This window comes from Hemiscyllium ocellatum, chromosome 20, assembly GCF_020745735.1.
Source record: "Hemiscyllium ocellatum isolate sHemOce1 chromosome 20, sHemOce1.pat.X.cur, whole genome shotgun sequence".
Lineage (NCBI taxonomy): Eukaryota > Metazoa > Chordata > Chondrichthyes > Orectolobiformes > Hemiscylliidae > Hemiscyllium > Hemiscyllium ocellatum.
Genome location: NC_083420.1, coordinates 69,456,343 through 69,473,835, shown reverse-complemented (window position 1 = coordinate 69,473,835; position 17,493 = coordinate 69,456,343).

Sequence of the window (17,493 nt, the reverse complement as noted above, 5' to 3'; positions counted from 1 at the left end):
CTGCACAATGGGGAACAATGGTTATCTTCACATTTTGCAGACCCTCCTCACTATGATATGTAGCCCCTTGAGTACTGAATGGGACAGCCCTTAAACAGATTGAATAACCAATGATGATGCATCCATGAGATGGAGAGGTTAATCGGCAGCAGCAGAATCATACTCTGTACAGCTAATACAGTCTGTAACCTCAGAGCCAAACATACCTCCTACTGTACAGTAATCATCACATCCGACATACCTCACTCTGTACAGTAAGTATCACGACCCAACATACCTCCCAATGTACAGTAACTGTCACGGCCCGACATACCGCCCACTGTAGAGTCACCGTCACGGGCCGACATACCTCCCACTGTACTTTAACCATCACGGTCAGACATACCTCCCACTGTACAGTAACCATCACGGCCCGACATACCTCCCACTGTACAGTAATAATCACTTGTTTGAATGAGTGCAGCTCCAACAGTACTCTAATATGGACTTACTAGCAACAGGCAACCCAGTTGCGTGGAGAGGATCATGTCTCACAAACTTGATTGATTATTTTTAGGAAGTGACAAAATTGATTGATGAGGGCATGGGGCTGGATGTTAGCCATTTGGACCTTAGCAAGGCCTTTGATATGGTTCCTCAGGGAAGGGTCATACAGAAGGTGAAGTGAAATGGGATTAGCGGTCAGTTAGTAAGATGGATAGAGAACTGCTTGGTCATAGAAGACAGAGCAGTGGTGGAACAGTGTTTTTGTGATTGGAGATGTGTCCATAGATTGGAGGAGTTGCAGATTGTGAGGATGATTGCCAGAGAATACAGCAGGATATCTGTCAGCTGCAGACTTGAATAATGAAAACACAGATGTAACTTTATCTGGACAGTTGTGACTTGATGCGTCTTAGAAGGTCTATTGCACGACAGAAATATAAAGTGAATTGCATCAACATCCGATGGGATCTCGGTATACAGCTCCTCAGTTACCTGAAAGTCGCAACACAGTTGGATAGGGTGATCAAGAAAACTGAATGCAAACTTTCAGACATGCATTGGAACATGCAGTATGAAAATTACCAGGTCATATTGCAGCTGTAGAGAAACTTCGTCCGTGCACATTTAGAATGTCGTGTACAGTACTGCTTGCCACACCAGCAGAACGATGTGGAAGTGTTGGAGAGGGTATGGAAAACTTTTACCAGCATGTTGTCTGGTTTGGAGGGTATTAGCTAGAAGGAGAAATTGAACATACATGGTTTGTTGCACCTGGGCATCATTGGCTATGAGGCTACCTGCTAGATATTTACAAAATTATCAGAGGCATAGATAGAAGGACAGTTGGAGGCTTTTTTTTTATCCCAGAGTAGAAATATCAATGACTCAGGTCTGTAGGTTTTAGGTAAAAGGGAGGAAGGTCAGTAGATGTGATAGGTAAGTTTTTTGCTGTTCCAGACAGAAGGTGAAAGTGCCTGGAATGCACTGATAGACGGGAAGAAGACAATATAGCAAGGTTTAAGAGGGATCTTGGCACAAATATGAGTAAGTAGGGAATAGAATGACATAGGACGTACAGGAGCAAAAACGTTGTATGGCTTGTATGTCTCTATCAAATCCCCTCTTAGCCTTCTTCTCTCCAATGGGAACAGACCCAAGATACTCAGCATTTCCTCATAAGACCTTCCCTCCAGACCGGGCAACATTCTGGTGAATCGCCACTGCACCTTTTCCAAAGCTTCCACACCCTTCCTGTAATGGGGTGACCAGAAGTGCTCACAATGTTCCAAGTGTGGCCGCACTAGCATTTTGCATAGTTGCAGCCTAACCCTATCGCAGGCTCCAGAAGTCAATACATCTACCAAGAAAACCGAACACACTGTATGACTTCCGAACAGCACTATCAACCTGGGTAGCAACATTCAGGGATCTATGTACATGGAAACCGAGATCCATCTGCACATCAACATTACCAAGTCTCTTTCAGTTGACCAAGTATTCTGCCTTCCTGGTATTCTTCCCAAAAGGAATCAATTCATATTTAGCTGCATTCAATCTCCATTTGCCACCTGTCAGCCTAATTCTGCAGGTTGTCCAAGTGCCCCTGCAACCCGTAAAGTATTTCTACACTGTTCACTACTCCTCCAACGTTAGTGTCATCTGTAGACTTACTAACCCAACCACCTATGCCTGCTTCTAAGTCATTTATAAAAGTGACAAGCAGTCGTGGTCCCAAAACAGATCCTTGTGGTGCACCATAGTAACCGGACTCCTTGTTGAATATTTTCCATCATACACCACTCGCTGCCTTTTACAGAAAGCCAGTTTATACTCCAAACTGCTAAATCACCCTCAATCCCATGCCTCTGTATTTTCTACAGCAGTCTACCACGTGGAATCTTATCAAAGGATTTACTGAAATCCATGTACACCACGTTAATTGCTTTGCCCTCATACACATGCTTGGTCACCTTCTCAAAAACCTCAATGAGGTTTGAGAGACATGAGCATGTTGACTATTTGCAATCAAATTGTTGCTTTCTCGATGATTATAAATCCTATCTCTTATAATCCTTTCCAAAATATTTGCTACACACACATAAGGCCAACTGGACTGTCATTGCCTGGGTCATCTTTACTGCCCTTCTTGAACAATGGCAAACATTTGAAATCCTCTAGTCCTCTGATACTAATCCTGTAGACAATGAAGACGTGCATATCAAAGCCAAAGGCTCCCACAACTCCTCCCTAGCGCCCCAGAGAATGCTGGAATAAATCTCACCTGGCTCAGGGGACGTTTTCATTTCCACTCCTTCTCAAATTGCTAACACCTCTTCCTTAACAATCTCGATACTTCCGCGTCAAGTATCTCGCATTTCATTCTTCTCTATAATATTCTCCTATCCCTGAGCAAAAACCAATGAGAAGTATTCGTTTAGCACCTGTCCGATCTCCACAGAATCCACACTCAACTTCCCACTTCTGTCTTTGACTGGCTCTATTCCTACCCTAGTCATTATTTTCTTCCTAACGCACTGATACAAAGCTTTAGGTTTCTCCTTTATTCGACCTGCTAAAGACTGCTCATGCCCTCTCTTTGCTCTTCTTAACTCTCTTTAAAGCCTTCCTAGCGAATCTGTAACTCTCCATCGTCACATAGTCACATAAGCCTCCTTCTCTTTCTTAACAAGAGTTGTAGTTTCTGTAGTAAACCACGGTTCTCTTACATTATCACTTCCTCCCTGCCTAATAGTGGCATGCTATTCAAGGACACGAGATGTCTGTTCTTTGAACCAGCTTCACATTTCGATTACCCCCATCCCTGCATTTTGCTACACTATTCTATGCATCATAATGCCTGCCTATTCGTGTCACAATTGCCCTTCCGCCATTGATAACTCTTGGCCTGGGCCATGTACCTATCACTTTCGCTCACTAAACTAAACGTGTTCATGGAGGTTATATACATAATAAAAGGTAGAGATATGAGAGAATGCCACACTTATGGGGCTGTATGGAAATGCTGGAGGAGGTTACAGTGATCATGAGAGTCTCGTGGTTGGATGAGGTTTGCAAAGGTCGGGAGCGGGGCGTGGCTGGACAAGGTTGCAGCGACAGGATATATTTGAGAGCAGCTTAGGAGATATGTCGATTGTAGGGGCTGAAGGAAGTCACAGATAAAGGGAGATATGTAGATGGTGGAGGAGGTTAGAGAGATTGGGTGGGATTCAGGGTTTGGAGGTGGTGTGAGAGATAATAAGGGGTGCAGATTATGGAGGTGTTTTGAGAGATAAGGAGGATTCTGAGTTTGGAGGAGGTTGCAGAGTTAGGCAGAGGTGAAGGAGTTGTAAATTATTGGAGAGATGGAGTGTGGTGTTGGATTTGAAGGAGGTTAGAGAGGCAGGGAGTGGTGTAATTTTGGAGGTGATTAGAGAAATATGGAAGGATCTGAGTTTAGAATCGGTTGCAGCAACAGGGAGGAGGTGAAGCGTATTGGAGAGATAGGGAACTGCAGAGTTTGGAGTAGGTCAGAGAGATAGGGAGGGTGTACGGTTTGGACTAAGTTAGGGAGGTGAGGAGGGATATCAGATTTGAAGAAGTTTAGAGAGACAGGGATGGGTGTAGGAATTGGAGGATGTCATAGAAATAAGGAGGGGGGCAGGGTTTGGAGGAGGTTAGAGAGTTGGGAGGAATCTCTGTTTTGAGGAGCTAAGATAGCCAGGGAGTGGAATAGGATTTGGACGAGTTTAGAGAGATAAGGAAGGATCTGGGTTTGGAGGGATTTGCAGAGATCGGGAGTGTTATGGGGGCTGGAGTAGGTTTGAGAGATAGGGAGGGTGTAGGGTTCAGAGGAAGTTACAGAAGTAGGGAGGTGTAGCATTTGGAGGAGTTGAGAGATGGGGATTGGGTAGGGTTTTGAGAGGTTAGACAGATAGGAGGGATATGGGGCTGCAACAGGCTGGAGAGACTTGGAGGAGTGTAAGGTTTGGAGATGTTTAGTGAGATAGTGAGGGGTGCAGGGTTTGGAAGACGTTACAGATATAGGGAGATGTATAGAGGTGGAGGAGTTTACAGAGATAGGGAGGAGGAAGATTCTGCAGATATTTACAGTGATAGTTTGGTTGATAAATGGAGAGACAAGGGACAGAGAGTAATTAAAGGAATGAGAACTAGGAGTATCCAATCACGACAGCCAAAGAGTCAGTTTCATACACACAGGAGAAGCCCTTCTGCTGACTGTAATAAAAAGAAAAGACCCTGTTGACCCTGCAAACTCCTCTTTCCGAATGCATTGGAGCTTATGCTAGTATTGAGAGAGATGTCCGCCAGACTGCTCAAGCAACAATGTGACATAACAAAACCTCACTCGGTCAGATCAAACTCTCACACAGAAACCTCCTGCTGACTTCCTTCCCTCAGCTTCACGTTGTCAGATCAAACACTGACATGGAAACATCCTGCTGACTCCCCTCCCTCAGCCTCACGGGGTCAGATCAAACACTGACACAGAAACCTCCTGCTGACTCCCTTCCCTCAGATGGGTCCCTCCATATTGAACAATATTTGGAGGATGCACTGAGAGAGTGACAGAGCTGAAGAATGTATACTGAGTGAGCCATTTCAAACCCACCACCAATTCGGACGAAGCAGCAGCAGTGCAGATCGAGATGGTCGGTCCAAAAGGACATAACTTCTTCACTGCGTCTCCACCGGGTCGAGGGGAACGACAGAGGGAGAAACATTCTTGACCTCATCTTCACTAACCTACTGGCTGCAGACATACTGATCGATGACAATATTGGGAAAGGTGACTATCGCACACAGTATTCCTGGAGACATGTCCCACATTTATGTGTGCGTGTGTGTATCGGGACAGATTTCGGAAAGATCTAGAACTCAGCACTGACCGGTGTGAGGTGGTTCCGGTCATTACTAGAAGCAGCAGAATTGGACTGCAGCACAATTTACACTGTCACTGCCTGAATCATGCTCCACTTTACCCTGCTCTCAGGCCAGGCGATAAACCCTTGTTCAATGGAGAATACAGGAGGGCCTGCCAAGAGCAGCACCAACAAATTAGACCTAACCTCTGCAATCCTGCCACATGCAATCAGGGTAAATTGTGTTGTCAATCAAACATTTCACTGGAGGAGGAGGATTCACAAATATCACCTTCCTCAGTGATTGAAGAGCCCAGCACAATATTAGAAAAGATAAGGCTGAAACATCCATAACACTGTTCAGACAGAGGTATTGATGGGATGATCTATTTTAGTGTCCTCCAGAGAGCAGTCTTCAGAAAATCGATTCTCTGTATGTGGTATCCACAAACAGCTGAAGGGTTTGGCTAATACAAAGGCTGTGGACATGACAACATTGCATTCAAGCTGTTTCTGCAGCGATACAACACTGACACCTGCCTGACAACTTGGGAAACTATCTGGGTGTCCCCTGTACACACAGACAAAACATCAGATAATCAATGGCTGCCCCATTGCTCTAATTCCTTTCATTAATGAAGTGATGCCATCTACAGTGGGATCAAGTAGCACTTCCTAAGCACCAATCTGCTCTCAGAAGTTCAGTTTGGGCTTTGCCAGGGCCACGCATCCCTTGGGCACATTGAAGCCTGGTTTAACGATGTACAACAAGAAAACACACATCTGAAATCTAGACGTGAGGCGACAGTGACTGCACTTCACATCATCATAACTGCATTTGACTAAGTGTCATATCCAGGATTAACGGCAAAACTGGAGCAAATAGGAATCATCTGCACTGGCTGAAGTTATACCTGGAACAAAGGATGACGGCTGGGGTTGGTGCAGAGCAGTCATCTCAGCTCCAGAAAAGCTCTGCAGCAGTTCCCCAGGGGAGGGGTTTCTGAGTAAACCTGTAGACTAGAAATGGAAGTGCAAGGCACCATTCTGCAACAGGTAGATAGGGCTGCTCTCTCGTTAAACAGAGAGGACTGGCGGTCGTCTAACTGGATAGTCATCATGTCTCAAGCAAGGGAGAGGTGGGTAGAAAAGTCCTTTACAGGCACCTCAGTCAGGGCAGAATTGAACCCACACTGTTGGCATTAATTTGCATTACAAAGTAGCCATCCAACTAATTGAGCTAACCAAGTCCTCACTCAGCTCCTTGGGGTAGATATTGTAATATTATTCCATTCAGATATGTTGTTAGACAACTCTGGAGCAGGTGGAACTAGAAGCAAGCTTCCTCACTCAGAGAGAGGGGCAGCATCAGTGAGCTGTAAGAGTGCTCTCTGCTGCAGCCCAATGATTTTTATTTTTTTCATGAATGACTATAAATTCACAAATGGGGATGCTTGCCAATGATTGTACAATGTTCAACACCATTCGTGATTTACTCAGATACTGAAACAATCCTTGTCCAAATGTAACAAGGACCTCGAAATAATCAGGTGTGTCCTTACCAGTGCCAACACCATTTCCATTGCACACGTGCCAGACAACGATTACCTCGAACAATAGAAAATCAAACCATATCTTCTAACGTTCAATGCCACCACCATCACTGAACACCCACCTACCAATATCCAAGGGATTACCCTTAACCATATAGCTTCATTCCCCATTCCTGTGAAGGGCTTATGCTAAAACGTTGACCCCCTTGTACCTCAGGTGCTGCCTGGCATGTTTTGCTTTTCCAGTGCTACATTTTGACACATATAAATTCATTGGCTACAGTAATATGTCAGGGGCTAGAAATCCTGCAGGAATAACTTAAATCAGAATTTCCAATAGCCTGACCCCATCTATAATACATATGTTGAATGAGTGTGTGAATAACCACATTTGCCTGTGAGTGCAGCTTCAGCCCTCACCCACTGACACTCAGTAGCAGCAATGCCTGCTATCTACACGATACTCTGAAGAAATTTACCAAGGCTCCTTACAAGGTACGTCCGAACCCCCGACCATCAAGAAGTACAAGGGAAGCAGATACATGGGACCCCCCACCATGTTCGCGTTCTGTTCCAAGCCATCTACCATCATGATCTGGAAACATATTGCTGTTCCTTCAGTGTCACTAATTCAAGTTCCTCCCGAACGGTATTGTAATTCTACCTACAGCATGTGGACTGCAGTGGGTCAGTGCGGCAGCTCACCCTCACCTTCTCAAGGGCAACAAGTGACGGGCAATAAATACGGTCCCAATCACTTTTCATGAATAAATTAACATGAAACAAACTGTCCAGACCTGCCGAATGCTGGACGCTGTGCTTTGGGTTTTGAGAGTTCAGGCTGGTTGGGTTCAGTCCGTAACTTGCTTGTTGTGAACAGCTGAAGCGATAATCTGTCATTTTCTCAGAGGCACGGCCTGCATGGACATTAACATTCACACCCAACATTACTGAGCTCTGAGATAAACATAAGCAATTCAAACTATACTCATATCTGACTAACATGTTTAAACACACGTGAAATTGTTCCCACAAAATGATTATGAGTGAGTATTAGCAGCAAGAAAGTGAGGACTGCAGATGCTGGAGATCAAAGTCAAAAAATGTGGTTCTGAAAATAGCACAGCCGTTTAGGCAGCATCTGAGGGGCAGGGGTGTCAACTATTAGTTCACAATATTAATATAAGGTGAAATAATTGTATATTTTCAAAGTCCTTGTACTTAATAATAACGTGGTCTTGAGTTTGTGAATCAGACTCATCATTTCAATGCTCCTCACTGTTATATGTGCACTGTTTTCATCGTATTGTTGTTATAAAAGTGAATGGGATTAGTGGTGAATTTTATGCTTATTGGACAATCTAAAAGTTGGTATTATGAAAGGCTATCGAAACTTCAGTCAAGAGACTTTGCTGTTAATGGTTAGAACAATGTCGCAAACGTTTACATGGAGATTTCCAGCTCCAGTCATACACAAACACGCTGGGCTGGGATCATACTGGCCATTAATGGAGCTACAAAATTCTGTTTGGATACTGACATTGTGGGGCTAACATACACTGGATATGGTTTATGAGGGATTCAATGTAAGATGCTATGTGCTGCAGGAGTCCATCACCTTTATAACACCTTCATTCAGAATCGGGTACAAGGTGCAGAATTACAGAGTTAAGGGACACACAAGAAGAGATATATTGCAAGACATGGCTGTTTACAGATCGTTGTTTATAATTTCGAACTGCGTCTGGATCAGCACCATGTGCGAGTCCATTGAGCAGTCTGGCCCACACAAATCTCCCCGTTGTTCAGGTATGTCTCTAACCAGTCTATTGTGAGGGATTAAGAGCGTAACTACTCAACTCCAGTTTGAAAGCTCTCTCGGCTAATTTTGGAGATGGCCAGTGTTTTGGAGGTCATGGTGGGGGCCAGTAACACTGTGTCTGAATTCAGACTTTTCCTCAAAGTCATTTCCAACAGCTTTTCTGCCTGCCAGATGGTGTGTTCACTGATCTGAACATGAATCGGCTGTTTACTACATAATTGAATTGCGTAATAGTTAAGTGAGCGCTCTGGTATTTCAATTATTGTTCACTTCAATTGTTTTCAACTGAAAAATATTGATGTTTGATTGACTTTAAAATATGTAAGCAGCAAAATGATATTAACATTTCATTATATAAAATGTAAACGTGACCTGTTGTATATTTCCCACGGATTAATCAAAAAACAGTCAGATAGTGCCTGTAAAGCAGGATTCTGTGAACAATATTATGTCTCTGACAACTTCACCACCCTCTTTGGTAGGGTTTGTCCCTCTGACAGGACATAGTCAGGCAGAGGCGGACACCTCCTTGCTATATAGTCAGTACAGTGCTCAGCATTGATGCTGGATCCTGTGGCTGCTAGACTGCTCTGTGGCAGGTTATGAGGGAATCAGTAAAAGGGAACCATGTAAACGACCACATCGTCACCGATCTGCCTGCTGCAGGTACACCTCTCCATTTCATATAGCGTAAGAATGGTCACTGCACATTCCTTATGGGGAGCAAGAGCTATCTTCACATTTTGCAGACCCTCCTCACCATGATAAAGACTCATGGGACAGACGTTAAACAGATTGAGTAACAAATGATGATGCATCTATGAGGTGCAATGAGCCATCATCAAAAGCAGAATCATACTCTGTACAACTCGGTATGCAACCTCACAACCCGACATACATTCCACTGTACAGTAACTATCATGCCCCGACATACTTCCCACTGTATAGTAACCATCACGCCCCAGCATACTTCCCACTGTATAGTAACCATCACGGCCCGACATATCTCCCATTGTACAGTAACCAACATGACCTGACATACCTCCCACTGTAGAGTAACCATCAATGGCTCAGTGCTTAGCACAGCTGCCTCACAGCACCAAAGTTCAAGGTTCAATTCCGGCCTTGGGTGACTGTTTGCACATTCTCCCCATGTCTGCGTTCATTTCCTCCGTGTTCTCTGGTTGCCTCCCACAGTCGAAAGATGTGCAAGTCAGGTGAACTGGCGATACTAAATTGCCCATAGTGTTAGATGCATTAGTCAGGGTTAAATATAGGGCAGGGGAATGGGTCTGGGTGCGTTAATGTTCGGAGGGTTGGTGTGTACTGCTTGGGCTGAAGGGCCTGTTTCCACACTGTAGGGAATCTCATCTAACCTCCAAGGTTCAAGTCAGGAATATGATGGAATAATCACTTATCTGAATGAATGCAGCTCCAACAGTATTCCAGTATGAACTTACGTGCAACAGGCAACACCGTTGTGTGGGTAATATCCTGTCTCACAAACTTGATTGATTATTTTGAGGAAGTGAGGAAATTGATTGATGAGGGCATGGGGCTGGATGTTGGTCATTTGGACCTTATCAAGGCTTTTGATATTGTTTCTTATAGCAGGCTCATACAGAAGGTGAAGTGAAACGGGATCAGCGGTCAGTTCGTAAGATGGATAGAGAACTGCTTGGCCACAGAAGACAGAGTAATGTTTTTGTGACTGGAGAACTGGAAATAGATTTGCGGAGTTGCAGATTGTGAGGATGATTGCCAGAGGATACAGCAGGATACAGGTCCCCTGCAGACTTGGACAGAGAAAACACAGATGTAACTTTATCTGGACAGTTGTGACGTGATGCATTACAGAAGTTCTAATGCAGGACAGAAGAATATAGTGAATAGGAAAACTACTGATTGCATCAACATCCGAAGGGATTTAGGTGTACAGTTCCACAGTTCCCTGAAAATGGTTACACGAGTGGAGAGGGTGATCAAGAAGACTGACGGTAAACTTGCAGACACGCATTGGAGCATATAATATGAAAATTACCAGGTCATATTGCAGCTTTAGAGAAACTTCGTTCGGGCACATTTGGAATATTGTTTACAGTACTGGTTCCCACACAAGCAGAATGATGCTGAAGTGTTGAAGAGGGTATGGAAAAGTTTTACCAGCATGCTGTCTGGTTTGGAGGGTATTGACCGGAAGGAGAAATGGCACAAACCTGGCTTGTGTGCACCTGGGCATTATTGGCTCTCGGTAAAAAGTGAGGTCTGCAGATGCTGGAGATCAGAGCTGACAATGTGTTGCTGGTTAAAGCACAGCAGGTCAGGCAGCATCCAAGGAACAGGATTTCCTGATCCTTGGATGCTGCCTGACCTGCTGTGCTTTAATCAGCAACACATTATTAGCTTTGGGGATACCTGATAGATATGTACAAAATTATCAGAAGAACAGATACAAGGACAGTTGGAGGCTTTTTCTCAAGTAGAAATATCAATTACTCAGGACCGTAGGTTTAAGGCAAAAGGGAAGAAATAGGAGATATGATCAGCAAGATTTTCTTTTGCTTTTCCAGACAGAATGTGCAAGTGCCTGGAATGCACCGATATAGGGGAAGAAGCTAATATAGCAATGTTTATGTGGGATCTTGGCACAAATATGAGTAAGTAGGGAACAAAATGATGTAGAGGGTGTCGGAACAAAATCTCTGTTAACTTTAGAACGGCATCATGTGTCAGTGCGGGCTTGCTAGGCTGAAGGGCCTGTTCCTGTGCTGGAGTGTTCTTTCAAACAAGATTTGAGCACTGGAGTGGCAAGATGCTGACTGAATGATTACTGATGATCAACAGCCACATTCAGTGGACCTCACGTCAACAACTTTGCAGTTTCATACCTTCCCTCTCACAATAGGGAAACTCAATATGGAGAATTAGACACGAAAGTCCCAACTGGTAACTGGTGACTCGATCTCGCCCCTCGCCCCTGCAGCCTTCTATCTTGGACAACAACGTCTTGGGGGACACTGCAAGACAGATGCTGCATGCACATCACACCCTCCAGTGATGGCATCTGTCACATGCCAGGCTCACCATGTCATCCCAGCACATCCCGACCCACTGACAGTACGCGTCTGTACTTCAATGCTGCAGCTCAGGGAGCACTGACAACTCTCCTTGTAATGTTGCTGTAAGGTCACTGTGCTCGGGGACACACACCCAGAACATGGACTGTCCCTCTTGGCTGCTCACCCAGTATTTGTACGCACTCACTTTGAACTGACTTGAATTCTCACAGAACTATTGCCTTGCCTCACCCTGACTTTAGCAAGGTTACCCTCAGCCAGAGCTACTAGGCTCACCCACCTACTGTATTGTCTTGGTGTTTAGCACAGACACAATCCCAGGAAGCTTGATATCATTGTCCATGTTCAGTCACGGTTCCCCTCAATGAGTCAGGGGAAGTCTCAGATCCCAGTCTGGGAGCTCGGACAGAGTCAGTCAGCCTCTCGTGTTTGTTAGGGTCAGGATCCTTCCCCTGTGACGGGGTGAGGTGCTGAAGGTTGGGGAAACCCCTATCCCTCTTGGCTCTATGTCTCATATTGTGGGATGGTTCCTTCTGGAATTAAGGGAGATGGAAGTGGTTGGTACAGCTGTTAGGGCTGGGACAGCTGGGAGAAAGGTGGCGAGGTGTCCTAAGTGAGTAGGCAGCACACACACCAACGCAGAGTTGGCTAGAGGTGCAGAGATGAGGTTGGAGAGACTGAGAGAAGGTACTGCATTCAGTGAGATGGGTAAGTCACATGCAGTTATAGGTGTGAGGGTGGAAGATCATGAGCCTTGGTAGGAGGTGGGTGCAGTAACAGAGAGAGAGTGAGGGAGAGGTCACGAAGTGCAGATGATGGCACTTACCCTGGTGAGTGGAGAAGGTCAGTGACCTCCTTCCTACACCGCTGGGCATTCACCCAGAAGGCTAGCACCTCACTGACCCAGTGGTCAGCCTCAGACCAAGCTGGCAGGGTTTGGTTTCATGGCCTCCACTGCCAGTTCTGGGGGAAGATAACGTTCCGCTCGTGCACCATATCATCAACCAGAACCTCTGGGACTTGGTCTCAAAGTGAAGCCCCAGTTTTACCCATTCTGCTATATCCAGGGCAGTTTCTCAGTGACAATACAAAAGTGTAATGACATTTTAAAGATGGCTGCTCGAACAGGGAGGCCGCTGAATTCTGGGATATCCAGGCAGTAAGCAGTTGTTATGATATATGGGAAATATCATCGCATTAGTATCAGATGAGATGAAACCACGTGGCAGGGAGGGTAGTTAATGAGGCAGATTGCTGATGGTATCATGAGAAAATACACTTAACCTTGTGGAGAGAAACCCTGAACGAAACTCGACTAAAATGAGACTTGAACAAATCATAAGATGGTTTAGGCCCCTGTCTGTCTGAATCAAAGTCGGAATGCAGTGTGAAATATTGGAAGCAAAACACTTGGAGCGGAGAATTATACAGGAGATTCAATTCCTAAAAAAGTGGTAACACAATGTTCCAGACTGTTAAACGGAGCTGAGGAAAAACCCCTACCTTATAGTTACCCACATTATCCAATCCTCACTGGATGCAGGGATAGTGCCGGAGCTCTGGAGAATGGCTAAGACCGCAATTTTGTTTAAATGTGGAACAAGGGACTGACTGAATAGGTCGCGGCTGGAATTTTGAGACGGTGGATAAACGGTCATTGAGGAAGTCCCAGGGACTCCAGGATAGTCGGTCTGGATTTGTTCAAGGAAGATCGTGTGTATCTAATCTGACTGTGTCGGTTTGAAACACTAACCTGTAACTGCATGCAACTGACTTCGATTTAACGAGAGATCCCATGGCAGACTGTTTAAACACAGAGGTTGTGGGATCCAGGTGAATGGAGCAAAAAAACCCGAGAAGTGCAAGGCAAGGATTGTGGGGATATCAGTAACAGAGAGGAATATACAATAAATGAGAATATGGTCAGTGTGGGCAGATCAATGAAGGTAGCTGGAAACACTAATAATCTCGTTAAAGGAGCAAATGGCACCATTTCCTCTATCAGAATTTCAGAGCAGGTAGCTCATGCAGGAACTGGATAAATAATCAGCTCAGTCATAACTTGGGGACTGTGTGCAGTTCTGGTCACCCCATCACATGGAAGGATGGAATTGGTCAAGAGAGAATACAGGAGAGATTCTTCACCCAGTGACAGTGGAAGTGTAGTTCTGAGGAAAGATTGGAATGGAGGATGCTGAGAGTAGATTTGATTGGAGTGCACATATTGTCAGGAGGATGGGTAGAAAGGAAAAGAACACCTTGTTCCTGTTGGAGAGCTCAGTTACCAGTGGTGAATATAAATGTAATTAGTTGAAATATTAGAGAAGTGGTGAGGAATGCTGTTACTTCACCCAGAGTATGGTCGGGACCTGGGAGTCACACATGGAAGCAGGGTAGATGCAAAAACTCTCAAACCATTTGGAAAAGGTGCCTGGATTTGCACCTGAAGTCCTATATTCTCTGGGGAGACAGAACTAGGGCTTCAAACAGCAGCGTTACATCTTGTGCAATGCAGACAGTGATCTCCTCTACAGCGTGCTATTTTCTGAAGTTTTCAAAGGTTACCAACATCTGATAGGATCAATATTCAGGGATGAGGGGAGTGGGCAGGGAGGAGCAGTGTGTGAATTGATTCGCATCAAAATAAGATTGATCCCACCCGTTATACACAATGCTACTTCCCTGTGTTCGCCTGTTTATCCTTCCTGTACAGTCATGGTCACACTGCAGCCCCATCTCCATTATCCCAGCTCAATCTCACCTGGTTTACACTATTAAAAGCTACCATTTCACTGGCCTCGTTGAAAAGTTCCCAGCTTCATTCTTGCCCCATTGAAGGCTGCTCTCAGTCAACAAAATGTTTCTCACTCTCAATTACTGCATATCATTCTCCATCACCATCCTGAACTTTACAATAAAATGATCGCTGCACCCCAAAACGTTCCCCGACTGACACTGGATCCACTTGCACAACGTCTGTCCCAAGGACCAAGTATTCCTGGATTACGTGGAGAAGAGCTTATTGCAGGAATATGTGTCCAGTCCAACAGTACATGCTCTCTTGGGGTGGACACATACTCCTGCAATAAGCTGTCCTCCAAGTAATCCAGGAATACTTGCCCCTCATGACCCTGTAAAACCATTCACCATGTGTATATCTGGATAAATTATCTTTCTCAGTATAGCTAATCTGTAGTATTGTCATCGTTCTGAAATGACCCTGCCTATTTATTCTCTGCATCATTTCTTTGGTTGCTGGCTGACAAACTCACAGTGTAATTGTATGCTTGTGGTTCTGTAGCTCCAGCCAGTTTCATTCTGTCCTTGGACGGATACTCTTTCTCTTGGATTCCTTAACTAACTCTGGTCAAAACCAGTACTTCTCCCTTCATCCTTTCTCTTCCCTTCTATTATTTTGGAATCCTTTATACCAAGCAATATTTAACACCAGGCCTGCCATTCCTTGAGCCAGCACTCGGTGATCAGTATTTCCACACACCAATCTGCATCTAGAACTCCCCAAACTTTGAGTATTCGCGTCCATGCAGAGTACCTCAGGTTAAGGCTTTCTTTCTTCCTCCATCTACCGCTGATAACTTTGTTGTAGTAAATTTGTACTAACTGCATCTCTCCTTATTTTGAGAATTCTGGTAGTCTCCTGTAATATTCCGTTCTGGATCCTAAGCACACGCCAAGTTATTTTCAATCCCTCTAAAACACCCAGCAAGAAATTCAGTCCCAGCTCTATCACGTTATCCCTTCCAGCGTGTACAGTTGCTGCCTTCCCAAGAACCTGTCCCAATGTCCGAGGAAGCTGAAGCCCTTGCTGTTGCACCATCGTTCCAGTCACACACTCATCTCACTAAATCTCCAAGTTCTGTTCTCACTTGTACAGGTCACTGGGAGTATTAAAAGGATTGCTACATTTGAGGTCCTGCTTGCTTATCATCCACCTAGATCCCTAAATTCGGACTCCAAGACCACTTTACCCTTCCTACCCCTGTCATCCCTACCAACTTGAACATGAACTTTGACTGCTCACTGCTCCACAGACGAATGTCCTGTAGACACCGTGACATTCTTAACCCCACTATCCTGGAAGTACAGACATGTTGACATTGTCTTCAATTTCCTGTCTCCCCTGTGAATATTGCTCCTCCTTCCTTCTTCCTCCACTCCTGTACAGCCTGGCTGCTGGTGGTACAACAGACATGCCTCCCACTGCAATTCCCTGAGCAGCCAGCACCGTCATCAGCTTCCAAACCGGGAAACTGAATTGGGAGGGAGACATCAGGATATTATTTTAATCCCCTGATTGTGATTCAATGGCACAGTAATTAGCACTGCTGCCTCACAGTAACAGCCATGGTTCAATTCCGGCCTTGGGCAACTCTTTGTGTGAAGATTGCACCTTCTCCCCGTGTCTGCGTGGATTTCCTCCCAGAATCCAAAGATGTGCAGGTTAGGTGAGTTCGCCACGCTAAATTGCCCGCAGTGTAAGTTGAAGCGGTAAATATAAGGGAATGGGTCTGCGCTTCGGAGAGTTGTTGTGGACTCGTTGGGCTTATTTACCACTGTAAGTAATCTAATAAAATAAAAACAAAGGATTCTCGGGAAATAAGGAGGTTCGGACAATGGAAGCATCGCAAATTATTGGGATTGTAGAGGGTGGAAGAGCTAAGATGGATAAGGATGATGAAACGTACCAATTTAGCACAACCAGCCGCTGTAATTCAGAGATTTAAGGAAGGGAACCTGCACTGTCATTGAACACAGTTATATGGAGAGATACAGGTACTGAGGGGTTACAAATTTAGAAAGGAAGAGGTTATAGGTGATCAGAGGTGTAAACAAGAGTAAAGAAATTTGAGAGATCGCTAGCACAGATGGGAATGGAGGTGGTGAGACATTCTGATGAACAATAACAGTTGCCGGCAGAGAAGCATGTCATATGTAAAGGAAGACCTGCATTGTCTGCATGGATTTACAGACATGAGGAGTGTTGTAGCGCCTGCTGGAGGGTACACAGATAACAACAGTTCAAACGGCTGGTGCAGTGACTCAAGAAGGCAGCTCACCACCACCTTCTCAGGGACAACTGCAAATCAATAAAACATCCAGCAATGCTCATGACCACGAATGATTAAATAAATAAAAGATCTACATATAGCAATGAGGTCACTCAGGAAGGCTCTTTCAGCAGCACTTCACAAACCTGTAACGACTGTACACTGGAAGGACAGGAGCTCCAGCTGCACAGGGACACCAGCATTTCCAAGGTACCCTCCAAGCCACGCTCCATCCTCCCAGCACTGTGTCTGTCTCTGCACCCAAAAAAATTACAGTGGGTGAGGAAGGCAGCTCACCACCACCTTCCCCAGGAATTACAGATGGGAAGGTAATGATGGCCAAGCAAGTGATGGCCACGTCCCATCAATGTATTTGTACACAGGAAACTCATGGACTGTTCATGTCCCCTTTGCTTCCTCCACACAATCCACATTCCCATCTCGTTCTGTATCAACAACAAACATGGAAGCAGTACATTTTGTCCATCCATCAAATGCATCGAATCCCTTTGTGAATAGTTAGGGGTCAAGCACTAATCCATTTATTCCCACTTAGTTTTATGTTAAAGAACTCCCAATCCATTCCAGTACATTCACTCCAATCCC